This window comes from Haemorhous mexicanus, chromosome 15 (assembly GCF_027477595.1).
Source record: "Haemorhous mexicanus isolate bHaeMex1 chromosome 15, bHaeMex1.pri, whole genome shotgun sequence".
NCBI classification, from domain to species: Eukaryota; Metazoa; Chordata; class Aves; order Passeriformes; family Fringillidae; genus Haemorhous; species Haemorhous mexicanus.
The window spans coordinates 9032119-9047269 of record NC_082355.1 but is presented as its reverse complement, the minus strand read 5'-3'; positions in this window follow the sequence as shown (position 1 = coordinate 9047269).

Genomic DNA, 15151 nt, shown 5'->3' with positions numbered 1-15151 from the left:
ACTTGATGGCATCCTCATCCCTGGCAGGGCATGTGTTGCTCACTGGAGCTGCCAAGCAACCCCTCTGTGTCTTGTCCATTCTGCTGCCCGACTAACACATGGCCCCATGGGCAGCCCCACACTGCACAGCCTCTGGATGATTTTGGGGTGACCCTGCCCTGCCAAAGGCTGCCCTGGTCTGGCAGCAGTAGAGGCAAGCCCTGGACACACTGGTTAATCAGTGCATCATGCCATTAGCATTCACAAACCAAAAAAGAGGCAAAGCAACTCTGGGCTAGAGCACGAGTGTTTCAAAGGTGACAGCAGCACAGGCCACTGTGAAGGAGATTCAGCTGCCTCTGGGCCACTGCTGGTGACCAAGGACACCTTAGGGTTGGGACAAGCAGCTTTTGAGGCACAGCACTGTGTGATACCCCTCGCTGTGACCGATCACACCCCTGGGAAGTGCTCAAGGCCCTGGTTTAGGGGAAGGTGTCCCTGCCTATGGTTAGTGGGCTGGAAGGAGATGAGCTTTTAGGTTCTTTCCAAATCAAACCCTTCTATAGGTCTAGGATCCCTGCACATGGAGACTAATAAACTGTTTAGTCTTGCTTTTGCAGTAGTGAGTGTGGCTGTGCCACCAGTGAAAGAGGTCCAGGGGTGCTGGAGTTGTGTGACACCACAGGGGGCCAGCCCTATGTCCCAAAGATGAGGGTGGCAATTAAAATTTAAGCACACAGAGACCTGACGAGTCTGTGTCTTGTGAATAATCTTCTGTTTGATATATTAAATGCATTTCCTTTTGGAAATAAAATCACTATCATTATCCATGGATAGAAATTAGGATCTCCAAAGAATTTTTCAGGGACCTGGTGATGGGAGTTTAAAACAGCCTTTCCTGGAAGGCAGACAGACAGACACACAGCTGATTCAGTGAGGCACTTATTACATATATTGGCAATTTTTTCTCTGAATTACAAGAAAGAAAACCCTTGAGTCAACAGCATTCAGAACATGGACCCAGATCCTTTGTCAGTGCTGTGTCTGTACTGACCTGCCATCAGTGCCCTGTTCCCCACATATCCTGGAGTGGTAGGAGCCATCTCCTTGGTAGGTTGTTCAAGGTGTTTACAGAGCCCCTCATTTCTAAAATAAATGCAGTAAACCCTGAAATGGCCGAAAAATGAGAAGGGAGACCAGAAGAACCAGGGATACATACTTCTATATGTTTGTTGCCAGGATTATGAAAGCATATTCAGACCTGTCATCCCTCAAATAAGTCTGTAATTGCCCAACTTTCATGTCTCTGGTGGCATTCCAGCTCTTACAAAAGCCTGTATTACTTAATGAGATGCAGGCTGTTTTTCACACTTCATAAACTATTTAGTGATATGAAAGGAAAAAGTGGTAACAGCAGCTTATTTCCCTCATTTAAAAAAAACCCCAATCAAGCAGGAACCAATTTCCCAGTGAAAATCCATTTTTCTAGAAAACAGCCCTGACCTGGATGAAGGCCTTTGGGGCTGGGAGAAGCTTCGTGATGTCTACAGTGCCTAGAGCAGGAAGAGGCTTCCCAGCAGCTTTAGCATCTACTGAAACCCTGCCTCCCAGCAGCTTTAGCATCTACTGAAACCCTGCCTGTAAAGGTCTTTTCCAACCTAAATGATTTCATGATGGCTCCAGGCCAGGCTGAGATTTTCTCATGCCTCGGAGTCCCTGCCTGGTGCTTCCCCACCACAGGGGAAGGCAAGATCACAGTCCACATCTCAGTTTCTCTTTTTCTGAGACAGAGGAGTAGGTGACGTCTTTGCAGGCATTAAGATATATCTCTTTGGTTTATCTGAAGTTCTTTGTTTTGTCATAGAAGTTGTTATAGTAGAGATTCTTCTCCTAGGCGTGGTATTCATGTCAGCCAAGAAGGCCAATACCTGTCTTGTACTTGCTAAGAAAAACATTAAAGCGTAGAGCCAGAAAAATTATGAGATCCAAGGAGACAAGTGGGGAGAAGTTCAAGTGCTAAACTGAATGTAAACTGCACAAGAAAAGCTCCCTCTCTCTAAAGCCATTTTCTTCCTGTATATGCTCCTTCAGTATTGCACAGACTGATCACTGCCAGCTTAGATAAGCACTAAGTAGAGTATCCTTCCAGAGACAGGCTCCAAAAAGAATGAAGCCATGAAGTGAGGGGAAATTTAAGTAGTCATAATAATTTTCAAGGCATTTTTCCTAAACTGCAAATCCTGTGACAGCTCCAGAATCAGACACAAATGGAACAACCAACCTATTAGAAGCCACTCGTGCAGCAGAAGTGTATTTCTTATGGGGTTTTAGAGGTCCCATGTGCAGTTTCACTGTAAGATGTAAAGTGTTGGACACATCAAGAAATCCTTGCTTAGTAAGGATGAAATTCCAAGGCTACTGGGCTGCACAACACCCAGTCTCTGAAGAGAATACAAAGGTCCTCTTTGAGTGATGGAGAAAGCAATGGATAACCTTGAGTCACAAGGAGAAAAATTTGGAGAAACCAGAACATTGCAAGTGGGAAAAAACACATTAAGGTGCCCTGCCACCAACACCAGCTGCATCAAACTGGCACCTGCACGGCCTCACCTCTGTGAAAGCACCAGGACTTAGCTCATCTTCATGGACTGCTCCATTCTCCCATGTTTCAAAACATTTTATCATTAATGTAGCCTACTTCACACAGAGTATAGAGACACATGGTATAGAAATCCTGCCAATTCTCATGGATAAGGGCCAGCTTGTTTTTACTTATGCAACCAGGTGGGAACCAATATCTGTCCCTGCTTCGCTGTCAAATTACTGTTGCTGTGGTTCCATCAGGCAGCCTGCAGGTGCATTTTCAATGCTGCCAGCATGAAAAGTGAGCTGCGGTGTGGGGCTGGCTGGTGAAGAGCCCTAACACAGCCATGGAGTGAATGCCTTGTGCTGTGTGTGTGTCCTGCATGTTCAGCCTCCCTCTGCATGCTGTGCTGAGTGGGGAATCCAGCACACAGGGTCATCGTACAGTGGGACAAGCAAGGAAGGGTGAGTGGACTTCTGATGTGAGAGCCCTCAATGTTTCCCTTTCCTGGTATGAAAGGCCACAAAAGAAGACACTGGAATAGGACACTAGGAAAAGTCTTAAAATACTGGTGACCTCTCTGATCAATTCCTGCTGCCTTCTGCCTGCTTTTAGAGATGGTTGGTTGTGGGAAGCATGTTCAATATGCATGACACACATCATGCCTGGCCTATTGCTGTCAGGGCTTTTTTCTTTTAGATGTCTTGGCTCTTGCTAAATATCATTGCAACATGGAAATCTTAGCTTAACCCAGGCCAGCTCTGGTGACTCTACTATTGCATGAAGCAAGGAGGACTTGCAGGTCCTGAAGGTCCCTCTCTTGTCTCTCCCCTCTCACAGCTCCTCAGTGCCACTAGTGTTTGTTAATAAGCTTAAATGGTTTCAAATTAATTAAAACTCTTCTGAAAGTAATGAGAGCTCCATTACCTACAGAAGATAATGTGAGTCCTGAGGACATCCTGTGGTCCACCTGCTAGGGCAGATCACAGCATGTAGCTCCCAGGGGGTGCACTACCCTCTTGGATTGGATTGACTCTGAAATGTTCCTCAGGATTTGATGCCTTTCTGTTATAACTAATCTTGCTATTACTATGCTATGGTTTACCCTTTCACAAAGGGATTAGAATGCCCCTATTTTCCTTGATTTCTACATTAGCATATGTCATCTTTATCTAAGAGAAAGGGAAAAATATACTCCAAGACACCTTATCTCTGGAAAATGAAACTATGAATGATCTCTTCATTTGCGGTCTTTGCATCTCTTCTATCTTGATCAGTACACACAGCAAACGTAAAACAAACTGCTTTGTTACCTGGGTGTTTTTCCTCTGCAGGGAATTGTTTATTTTCTACGTTAGAAAACCCAAAATGTGTAGATTCTTAGAAACTCTACACTGGGATGCAAATTCTCTCATGAGAACTCATAAACTCTGGAGGTTTATGCAAATCAGATTAAAATACTGATCTGGAAATTGGATGTTTTGTGCAGCATTTCTGACCATTCAACCTAGCACCAAAACAAAGGCATTATAAGAAAATAGATATCCCAAAGTATTTACACATAAACCAAAAATGTCCAGGACATTAGAGTCTCCAAAGGAACCAGAACAAACTGCCTGTAAGATACCACAGAAATACATTGGAGAGTTTTATATATTCACCTTTTCAAAAAAATCTGTTCAGGGTTGGAATCTTAATATCCCATCACTTGAAAGTGGATGGGCTGTCCTGGTGCTGGCAGTACCTGTGGTGATGGAGTTCTCTACCCCCTCCTTACTCTGCTCCTCCACTGCTCCCTGCCCACTGCATCCCTCAGTGTGTAGGGAAGTGGCAGGACATGGGGACACTCCATCTGCTGCTGTGTGGCTCTGCCCCAGACTGACCACAGAGAGTTTCCCTACTCAGGTGTCCCCATGGTAACACAGGGGATGTTTCTATGGGCTACTGCTCTCAGTACCTTTAAGGCTGGTGATCTTTATTTCATTTTCTTGAGCAAAGGATGAAAACTTTTATTTCCTATCCTCCACATTTTGGTCTGTGTTGCTGAAAGAGAGATTGAGCGAGAAGAGTGGATGATCAGCTACCTAGACATGAGGACAGAAAATTAACTGGCAAATGGCAGCCTATTTGTGAAAATATGTTGCTGCAGCTTGTCATCATAATGAATATTTTTAAAATATCAAAGCTAAATGTTTGACGATTCTTTTAAAAAGTTAGTCTTTTTGCTGGGATGGCATCAGATATTAATTTCTACAGCCTTGGATCAGCCTCTAAATGCCAGAAAAGAATCTAAACTCTCTTAAGAGAAGCTGCAACTGGTGCCACTCGCTCTGCACCCCATTCACCTGGGCTCTAACCAATACATGGAAAGATCTTTCAGTACCAGTTTGACTTCTGGTGATTTCTCTTTTACTGTAAATTGAATGCAGCTTCTCTGACTACTCATTTAGCCTGGAGCAACAACAGTGTGAGACAGATCTCACTAAGCAATCAAATAGAAAAGCTAAGATGTAGAGATAGTGCTGGCACTGCTGGCAGAGAGTGACTGTGGGCAAGGAGGAACCACGTGCATGGGAGCAGCTCAGAAGCAGCTCTGGAAGCTCTGTGATTCTCATTTGCACTTAGGAACAAAAACACAGACCTTGCCTTTTGGGCTGTAGGCCTGGGAAGAAGTTCAGCTCGCTGCCCAATGTCCATAGTTACACTCTGTGTATGGAAAGGTGTTAATTATGGGCTCTGTACACCTTCCACACTGAATCACCTAAGGCAGGAAGCATCCAGCCCAGGCCAGAGGAGGTGCTGTGTGCAGGCAGGAAGGCAGGGGCAGAAGCAGCAGGCAGGTCCTCCCCTTGCTGGTAGTGGAGCCACACTCAGCCAGGTGAACCCACTGCTGGTTGGCAAAATGCCAGAGAAAAACCAGGTAATTGTAGCTCAGTGTTTTCTCTTTCCAGGACAGTTTCCAGAGGGATCACACTTATCCTTCAGCCAGACTGACCTAAAGAAGTCTCAAGCTTTTGGAGGAGACCTTTAAGACATAATGAGACTCATGGCAAACAGAAGGGATGCTTAGAAGTCAACCCTGGGGATTTAAAAGAAATCTGAAGGGCTACCACTTGCTCTGCCAAGGTGTGCAACTTGCAAAAAGGAAACTTCTGTGACCAGGGAGGGCTTTCACCAACACTCAGCTATATTTGGAGAGGCCATCAAATTTCCAAGAGAATTTCCAAGTTAATACCATTTGGGTTCCCTAGGACTACTTTTGCATCCAGTTGTTCCAGTTCAAAAGGTAATGGTGGGATGCAAGCCTGTTTGCACACTGAGGGCCCCACGCTCAGCCACACACTGCTGCACCTGCACTCAGCAGAGGTGAGATCATGGGCAAGGACTATAGGATGGCTCTCTGGATGCAACAGCTGTAACTCAGTGTGAAAACTTCTCCAGGCAGTGCTCCACGACTTCATCCATCCATCTGTCTGCTCCATTGACCCCTGCAGTGTCACCAGCTTTCTTTGAGCAAGATCCTGCTCTGAATCTGGGGGAAGCCACCCTGCAGCACATCTCAGGAACTTTGGCAATGCTGAAATGTTATAATCTCTTTGCTTTCATGTAACTATAATTTACATAAGTGCAGGAGGCAAACCCCACATTTGAAAAAAAAAAAAGCTTTCATAGATTTTTTAACCATTGTTTCCTGCTGGGCTGTGATATCATAATGTTCAAATTAATCACTTCTGAGGAGCATTTGTAAATTTCCACAGTACTAAAGTCACTGAAGTAGGTGACTCAATTCCATGTTTGATTTCTTTAAAATGCTGTCCAAGCTATGGGAAAAAATAGTGGGCACCCGGTATCGGTTTTATAATTGGGTTTTTCCATATTAGAATGGGAATTTTGTGAAGACTCAATTAAAAGGAGCGTCCTCCTGTTCTTCTGTCACCCATCAGACTGAGCTGACATGAATGCCAGCATGCTGTCATACATACTCTTCTCTTGTCTGCTGCTCTCTGTGCAAGCAGAGTATTGTGGTGTCCGGGAAATTATCCGCTATACACAGCGCCTACTTGTAAGTGGCTGTTCAGCACCTTAATTCTGAAAAATGCATGCCTGTGCAGGAGATGATAGTAAATACTGACTTCTCACTTGCTCTTCTTCCAGGATGAAAGTTCTGTGAGTTGCCCATGTAGGCAGACAGCTACCAGTGTGAGTACATGGCTTTTGAGAATATAATGGGACTGAAAAAATCTGTTCTTGTACATTGGATGCTGGATGTTAACACTCATTCTTTTTTTGTTTTCAGTCATGTTCCTGTCTCCCCATTCCCGAAGTAAGTATATTTCTGTTAAAGTTCTTGTAGATGTTAAAGAAGTTTGGTATTAACTGGGTTTAAGTTTGTCCACTTTGCTCCTTATGTAACTTCTGCTTTCAGTTATCAAGACGATATTAATACAGCAATAGCAGCAAAACTGAACTTGATGAATAGTTGTGGGGAGGGAAACAGAAGCCTTCCCGCTACAGAGCAATCAGAATCAAGCCCAGATTCAGGCAAAAGTCCTCTCTAGGCTTGACTTGCATATCAAGAAATACAGGCTCTTGCTTTGAAAATCTCTGCAAGGCTTTGTTTTATGGCTGGGTGCCTAAATACCTAGTGAACCTGGAGTCAGGCCTCTGACTTAGCTCTAGGTGTATCCAGCAAGATTTCATTGTTTTAAAACTCCTCAGATGTGGTGAAGCCCCAGCATTAGCTGAAACTATGCCCCAAAGAGGTAACTTTTACAGTTTGAGGTTTTCTGAGAGATGGGACAGTCATTTCCTATGGCATACATGAGAATTCAGTGTTTTACAGTCCCCTCAAAGGTCTTCTATCAGTTTTCAATATATTGCAAAATCCGTTGCATTTGACTGTGACATGCTGCCACATTTAGGAATACAAATTTCTTCCTTCTGTGGATAAACACAGAATGCATTCTGGGTTTTTCTAATGCTTTCTTTGTTGAACAGCGTGGCCATGAACTGGCATGCTTTGCAAATGGAACCAAACACCTGATGGAAAACACATCTTCCAATCCAGTAATTACAAGGCTTTACTGGACCTTCCAGGCTCTACTGGATAGAAGCCTCTGTAAAGTAAGACTTTCTTACTTTTCTACAGATTTCTTTTATCTTTTACAAAAGAAAGTATTTTTAAAATAATTTAAACATTTGCAGATAAGTGTTTAATTAATTTGAGATTTGTTTTAAATATTCATATTGTGGAATATGAGCCAGATAAAGCTGCAACATGTGTGAGGCAGTGAAAAGCTTTTTAAGTTGGCAGAGGAAGAAGGGGGATAAGCTCTGCCCTACTGTGCCCTTTCTCTTCTCCAAACCCTTTGAACATAGATCTCTGGGAGAGGAGCTTTATTTAGATTGCTTTTCTATTCTCCTTTCTCAAAATGTGTTTTGGCATTAAATAATAATGTCCTAACACTGGGGCCTGGATGTGCAGGAGCTGCATGGCTGGAGCCAGGTGGGCAGAACATCCTTCTCCTCTGCAGCTTTAATTACACCTAAGCAGCAGTGTCTTCCCTGGTTCTCAGCTGTGAAATACAGCTGTGACCCACAGCATCTTGCAGCTTATGATGATGCTCAGGAAGGCTCTTGGGTCCTCCCTCAGGTGCCTTTGCTGAGGCAGTGAAACATCCTTTACTTACAGACTGAGCAAAGCTCCTGTGTGATTCAGTGAGACACAGAGGATGCTGACACTGCAGTGTCTCCAGCTCCTTAAAGCTGCCTTCAAACTTGCAAGGAGGAATATTTTGGGTTGCCTTGAGACACTGACCCCTTGTCCCAGTCTTACCCAGTTCCTCATGGTATCCACACTGTTCTCTGGGTTGAAACAGCCTAGTTTAAATGACTTCACCTATAACTGAATATATGAACTGAATATACAGAATTACATGACAATCCACCCTCCACCTTCTTAGTCACCATGAAAAGCCACTGTTACACTCACTGCTCAAGGAACAATTCTCTGGGTAATTATTTTGAAATCCTTGTGTAGCTCCAAATAATGTATATTTTCACTGGTTCATCTACATTCTTTATTTAGCTTTAAAATCTTTGCTAACCCAATCTTGGTTCTTTCTTTCACAGAGACTGGCACATAGTGATCAATGTCAGTATGAGACCAAGGGAAATGTGAAGGAATTTCTGAAAAAAATCCTGACAACCTATCAAGAAATTGATAAATTCGATGCTTAATGGTTTTTTAAAAGATTTTTAAAAATCCAAAGTCTTTGAAAAGAACAGGGAACAGAAGAGTTATTTATTGTATTTATTGTCCACCTGGAATATAGAAGGTAGAAATAATCAATAATAAACCAATAAAATTAGAATTTACCTGACCACAAAATTTATTTGAGTCTTCATTTTATGTTCTGTACTTGGTGAAATGTTGGAACATCCTGTTATCATACCTGTAGGTGTCAAAATGCTTCTGCAAAGCTCCAGTCCAACAATTTCACCAACAGGAGATGCTCCAGCAAAATTCACCCTCTGCCCACTGTATAGCACAAGAAATATTTTAGGGCTTGAGATGGAAACAAAACATCTGTGTTTTGTTTCTGCATCACTTATTTTTTGATAATATCTACACACCATGAACAAGTCACTTAACTTCTTCCTTGCAAGGCTGCAGGTTTTCCTGCCTAGTGCCACTTTTTTTTCTTCTAAATATTCAGTAGTAGACAACTCATGAACATAACTTACAAAAACAAGACCAAACTCAGGGTTAATTACAAGCTCTTAATGGGGTTGTGCATTTGGAATGTGTTGCGAACAATGGTTTCTTTCTCAGTATTTAATGCTGAGAAACAGCCATGAGCTCAGCAGTGCTTCTCTATCACTTCTCTACTCAGCTCAACAGAAGAGTCAAAAATGGAGCTCTCTTACACAGCCAATGTGTAAGAGAAGATGCTTATCTCAGCCACCTATTCCAGCCTTAACACCATCTTACTTAGACCTCTTCACAGTAGGGAAAATCCCAAATTTCATCTCTGCTGTGGCTCAGAGAGAAGCAAAAGCATTGTAACAGGGCCTTTGAGATGAAATATCTTAAATATCTCCAAGGACTCATGTCTTCACCACCTCCAGTGCAGTGAGGTGGATTTTTCAAAACCTCCAGAAAGAGAAAAAAAAGCACATAATTTCCTTTCTTTATTTCATTGACGGGATGGACATGTTTCTGGGATCAAAAGCATGATGGAAATGCCCATGTACACTGCTGTTCTTAAGCCTCCCATTTGTATGGACTTCAGGAAAAGACAGAACTGGGTTAGAGAAAATGCATCTGATACACCTATATGAAAGGAGTTAAACTTATGTAACAGATCAGAAGCATTTTCTCATGTGTTTCTGCTGCCTGTTTCAAATATGATAAAGAAATAACAAATGCTAAAATAGAAAAGACTATTCTCTGTTAACACCTACAAAGATGAAATCAAGAAATAAAACAACTATTTCATCTTTCTCACATTTTCATATCTTCCTACATTTTCTATACAATTCTGCTCAGGCAGCTCTCCCCTAAATAACCAATTGGGGGATTTTGGGTTTTTTTGTGGTTTTGTTTTGGTTTGGTTTTGTTTTGTTTTGGTTTTTTTTGCATTCTAGTGCAAAGAAAAATCATCCATGATTGAATCAGCACAATGATTCAATCCCAAAATATCCATCTGACAGATCAGCACAATGTTTATGTCTGCTCCTGGCCCTAAGTAGAAGAAAAAAGTGCATTAACATCCACATTGAATCTATGATGCTGGATCCCAAAATTCTAAGTATCATCTCCACCAAACTGATATTCAGTCTTGTTAAAATTTCCCAAGTGCAAATCCAAGCTATTCCAATCTTCCTGTTTTGCTGATGTTTTGCTTTGTGTGTGCAGCTCACCTGCACTGTGTCTAGACATATTATGTAGCAAAAGGAAAATCTGAAAGAAGTTGATTCATTTTTATAGATGAGCAAAAGACTTCCCAAGTCATAGGACTGCAAGGAAAAACACAACTCTTTGTCTAATACTTTTCATTCCCAAATTTACTTCATTAAATTTATGAAATACAGGAATGGTGAAATCATGACACAAGCAAAAGATACATAATAAATTTAGCTTTGTCCAGCATAAGCTGGCAAGAGTGGAATATAGTCAGTCAACTTCCAGTCAAGAGACAGTAACAGGAAACTCTTGCCAAGAATTTGAAAAAAAAAACCCAACTTTTAAACTGCAGGAGATACATCTGCAAAATATCTATTATCTGATGCCTCAGTTTGCTCTTGCGTGAGAGGAGTGATCACTGTGTGCATAACCATTGAGTGCAGGATTGTGCAACCTGAAATAAGAGCTCCACTGCCGGCTGCCATGGAATCCACTGAGCTGCTGCAAAGTGTTTGCTTGCACTGGTGACCTCTCCAAGCTCCTGTGAGTCCAGGAATGGGGCAGTCCTTCATCCTCAAATACTTTCACTGTCTGCCCCCGCAACAGGCATATTCAGCTCTTCTCCCCAGGACTCTTACACCCTGCAAGATTTTGCAAGCCCCAGGGCAGGCTGTGGGCAGGGCTGAATGTCTCTCGGCAGACCAGAACATTCCTTCAGCTGACCCTGGGCTGGCTCCTGGCAGATCTGGGACCCAGTGGATGCCCACGGACCTCCTCTCACTCTCGCGTTTGACACTCAACAGGATTGGAAACTGACAGATGAAAACAAAAGGCAACTAATCCATTGAGTTACTTAATTACCGTAACAAGTACCTTCTTCTGTTATCTCAATTATCTGTCTGTTGCAGCTCTCTAGAGGGATGTGTCATTTCATGCTCTGATAGAGAGGATGTGGCCCAGGGCAGGGGGGACAGGGGAGGTGAAGAAGGTCAGACATTCCATGTGCAAGGTAACTTGTCTGCACAAGTCAATTATATTGTGGAAAAGATTGACAGTTATTAATTGATAATCAACAGTGACTTCGGGAAAGAGCCCCTATTCCAGCACTTCAAACCTGCCCAGGAGCCCAAGGCAGGGTGAATGCTTGTTTTCAAGTGTGCACAGCTCCACACTTGCCTTGTTTCTACACCTCACATCAGATACAGGAAACTCGGAGACAAGCTGGACAATTTACTTTATGATTTCACAGATAGAAGCACTTGGTAACTGAGGATGCAGGATAGGAGTGGCTATTTTCTGCAAACTGGGAAGTAACACCATTATCTATGTACCAAGCACCTCCTTCTTCAGGAATGCCTGCTCAGGAGAGCTCAGTGTTGGGCAGGCACAGATCAGTTCCATACCATGTACCACCACAACTATAGTATTTTCCTCTTTAGCATGAAGTAATGCAAAATTGTATGCTAAGAGTGACCCAAAGGCATTTGAGAAGCTATTTTGCTCTTCATCCAAGAGGAATTCTCCCAGTGCTGCTGCAGCACCCTGCACACAACTCTTTCTTTGAAGGGTTTTGTTGCTGTCAACAGTCAGCCAGAAACCCATTCACAAAATCTGCAGTTCCACAGTAGAATTTTCTTAGTCTGGGCATCCACATAGCAGCATGGATATTGCAAAACTTGTAATGTTGTCTTCAGAAACCCAGCTAGGACAGCGTTATGTATTGGAGTCTCTGCCAGGACACTTACCAGGGCAGAAGTACAGCAGCAGAGCCAAAGCTCTTGTGCTGCAGTCTGTTATCCCTGATTTTACCTAACTCCATGACCTACTGCAGGACAAGCCCAAGCCCTGAGCAGTGCCAATGGTCTAATATGAATCTGTCTCCAATGACAAACAAATGAAAACTGTTTTTGAAGATATTTCTGGAGGCAATAGAACTGCACCAATGCATCTGACTTGTTGTTGTTCTTCCCTTAATCTCCTGCACCCCTGTAAGAACAAGTCTGGCATATGCCATGCTATGGGAAGGAGAGGCACAGGCTGCTGTTGAAATGCTCCCAGCCACAAATCACACCTGGTATATAAGAGCAGCTTTGCATACTCATAAAAGAAAGCTGATCTTATCTGGGCTATCCTCACGACACCCTCTTGAGGCATGTGGACAAGCCTCACTCTTCTTTCTTTTTCACAGAAAAGTAAGGAAAATAGTTTGTTAAGATGGAGAACTCATCTCTCTGCATTTCGCAATATTCTGAAGACAGGCAGTGTTTGCTTGTTAAACCCTGGCAACACATGCCAGGGTTTAACATTGTCAAGACTCAATAATATCACATAAAGTTATATCATACTAACAATATCAGGTGGTACTGGGAAGACTAAAGCCAAAGAAATTGCACTTCCCGGTCCCAGATAAACCTCTACCTGCTCATAGGTACTTGCAGCTCCCTTCCTATCTCCTCTATTGGCCTCCCACTTTCGATTCAATCAACTGAAAAATCTCCAATAGTGAGCACTAAAGATTCTTCAGGACCTTTAGGGGCATCTGCCATGGAAGCAACCACAGTAATCTATAAATTGCAGCATCTTCATGGACACACTCCATAGCACAAATTGCACATGTTCAAAGAAAAATCTTTTGTCATCTTCCATGAACATCTGTAAAAATCCTGAATTTTTACACCACTGTTATGAGATACAAGATAAAGGCTGTCTTTTTCCTATTGGGATACAGATATAGTTCAGGTAACAAAGGAGTGGAAGAGCTGAAAAGAGAAAGCAAAAAGCTTCAGTAACACAATGTCATGATTGCAATATTTCCTTTTTATTTTGTGAATCACACAAAAAAAAATCGATGATGCTTATGAATGAGCAACATGTCTAAGTTGCTTCTGCTATCTTAAATCTTGCAGAGAAGTTACACATTATACAATCCTAAGCTTATATCAGGTTATAATATTAAAAAAATCAGTAAGTACAAAACTACCTTAAAGATAATTTTCTGTGTATAACACCAGTGATATTTCTTTTTACTCATGTTAGAACCGGCATCATCAAGATACTTCACAAGAAAACAGATGCCCTTGATTTTTTCATTGTGTTCATATTGCTTATTTTTAATTTGATAAATTTCAGACTAAGTAAGTATTTCCCAATAAGTCAACAAAAAGCCCAGGAGTGAGGGGAGTTCCCCCTGACTCCCCACAAACTGGAATTGTAAAAGAGCAAAAGAAGAGGGAAATCATGACTTAAGAGATGAAGATAGTGATCTGCATAGTTCTGACTTTGCAAGCAGCCTGTGGGAGAGAAGAGACATATTTTGTCTAACATTGACTTCAGGCAGGATATAAATCAGTCACTGATAAGATTGTTCCACAGTGACACAAAGTTTCTCACTCTCATTTTGCCATACTTCCATATGCCTGACATCATGCAATTAAGTAAAACGGAATAGAAAGGAAAGCACGAAACTGAAGATCCCTACTGACCACAAGGGATTTTCAGCAATATAGAGCACATAGAAAGAGAGGCTGTGGTATTCAAAGAGATGGAAAAGTGCAAACATTCATTTAGTTGTTGTCATCTACTCAGAAGCAAGTACCCTACAGACCATTTGCTTTAGCACATCCCACAAGGGTTTAAGAGAACAAGCATTTATGGTCCAATAAACCCTTCACTGATGGCTGACAGGCAGCAAAAGTTGTACAACAGTTTTGAGGAACAGGGAAGAGAAATTTATCAGTTTTAAAGTACAGTCTCCCTGTTCATCACACACTCTGATAATGAGGGCAAGATGTGCAAGTGAAGGATAATTTAATTCAGCTTCACCCTTCCAATAATCTTCTTACTGATATTTGTGGAATTAAGAAGAGATCTGAGCATAGCACATATTCTGCATATTTCAATATACTGCCCTGATTAACACAGAGTATAAAGATGAGGAAAAAAAGGAGTGGCAAGAATCAGGGAATCACAGAACTGTTTGGGTTGGTAGGGACCTAGAGCTCATATTGTTCCAACCCCCACCACGGGCAAGGACACCTTCCATGAGTCCAAGTTGCTCAGGTCCCTGTCCAACCTTGCCCTGAACACCTCAGATTCATCAAATCTGTTTGATTTTGATGAATCAAACAGACTTCTTGGGTTCCATGCTGCTGTTGGAATATTGCTGGTTTTGCCACTCTGCCCCTGCTTATCTGTGCCAAACCCTGGGTCAGACTGGAAGGCCAGACCATTCCCATGACTGCTGAAAACTTTCTTCCTTGCTAATTACCTCCTGCAGAGGTCCAGTAGGTAGAAAAAGCCTGGGCACTGGAACAAACTGATTATAGGGATCCAGATCCCCAGGCTCTGAGAATTCCCTTTGCATGAAGGGAAACCCACAAGGGCAGTAGAGCAGTGAGGATGAAGCAGAAGCAAGAGGTGCAGGAATGCTCTGCTGTCAGCCCCATGACTGCTGACAGCAAGGCAATACCAGCTACAGAAATGAACAGAGAATGTTATATTACTCTAATTTTATACTTATTTAACATAAAGAAGAAGAACTATTACCAAGTTCATGAGCAAAACCTCTGTCTGGGTATGCAGATGGGAGATGCATCAGGCACTAGCCATGGAGGCATACAGAAGCCTAGTCTGGTACTGGTTTGATACTAGAGATATTTATCAAATGACAAGTCCTAGGA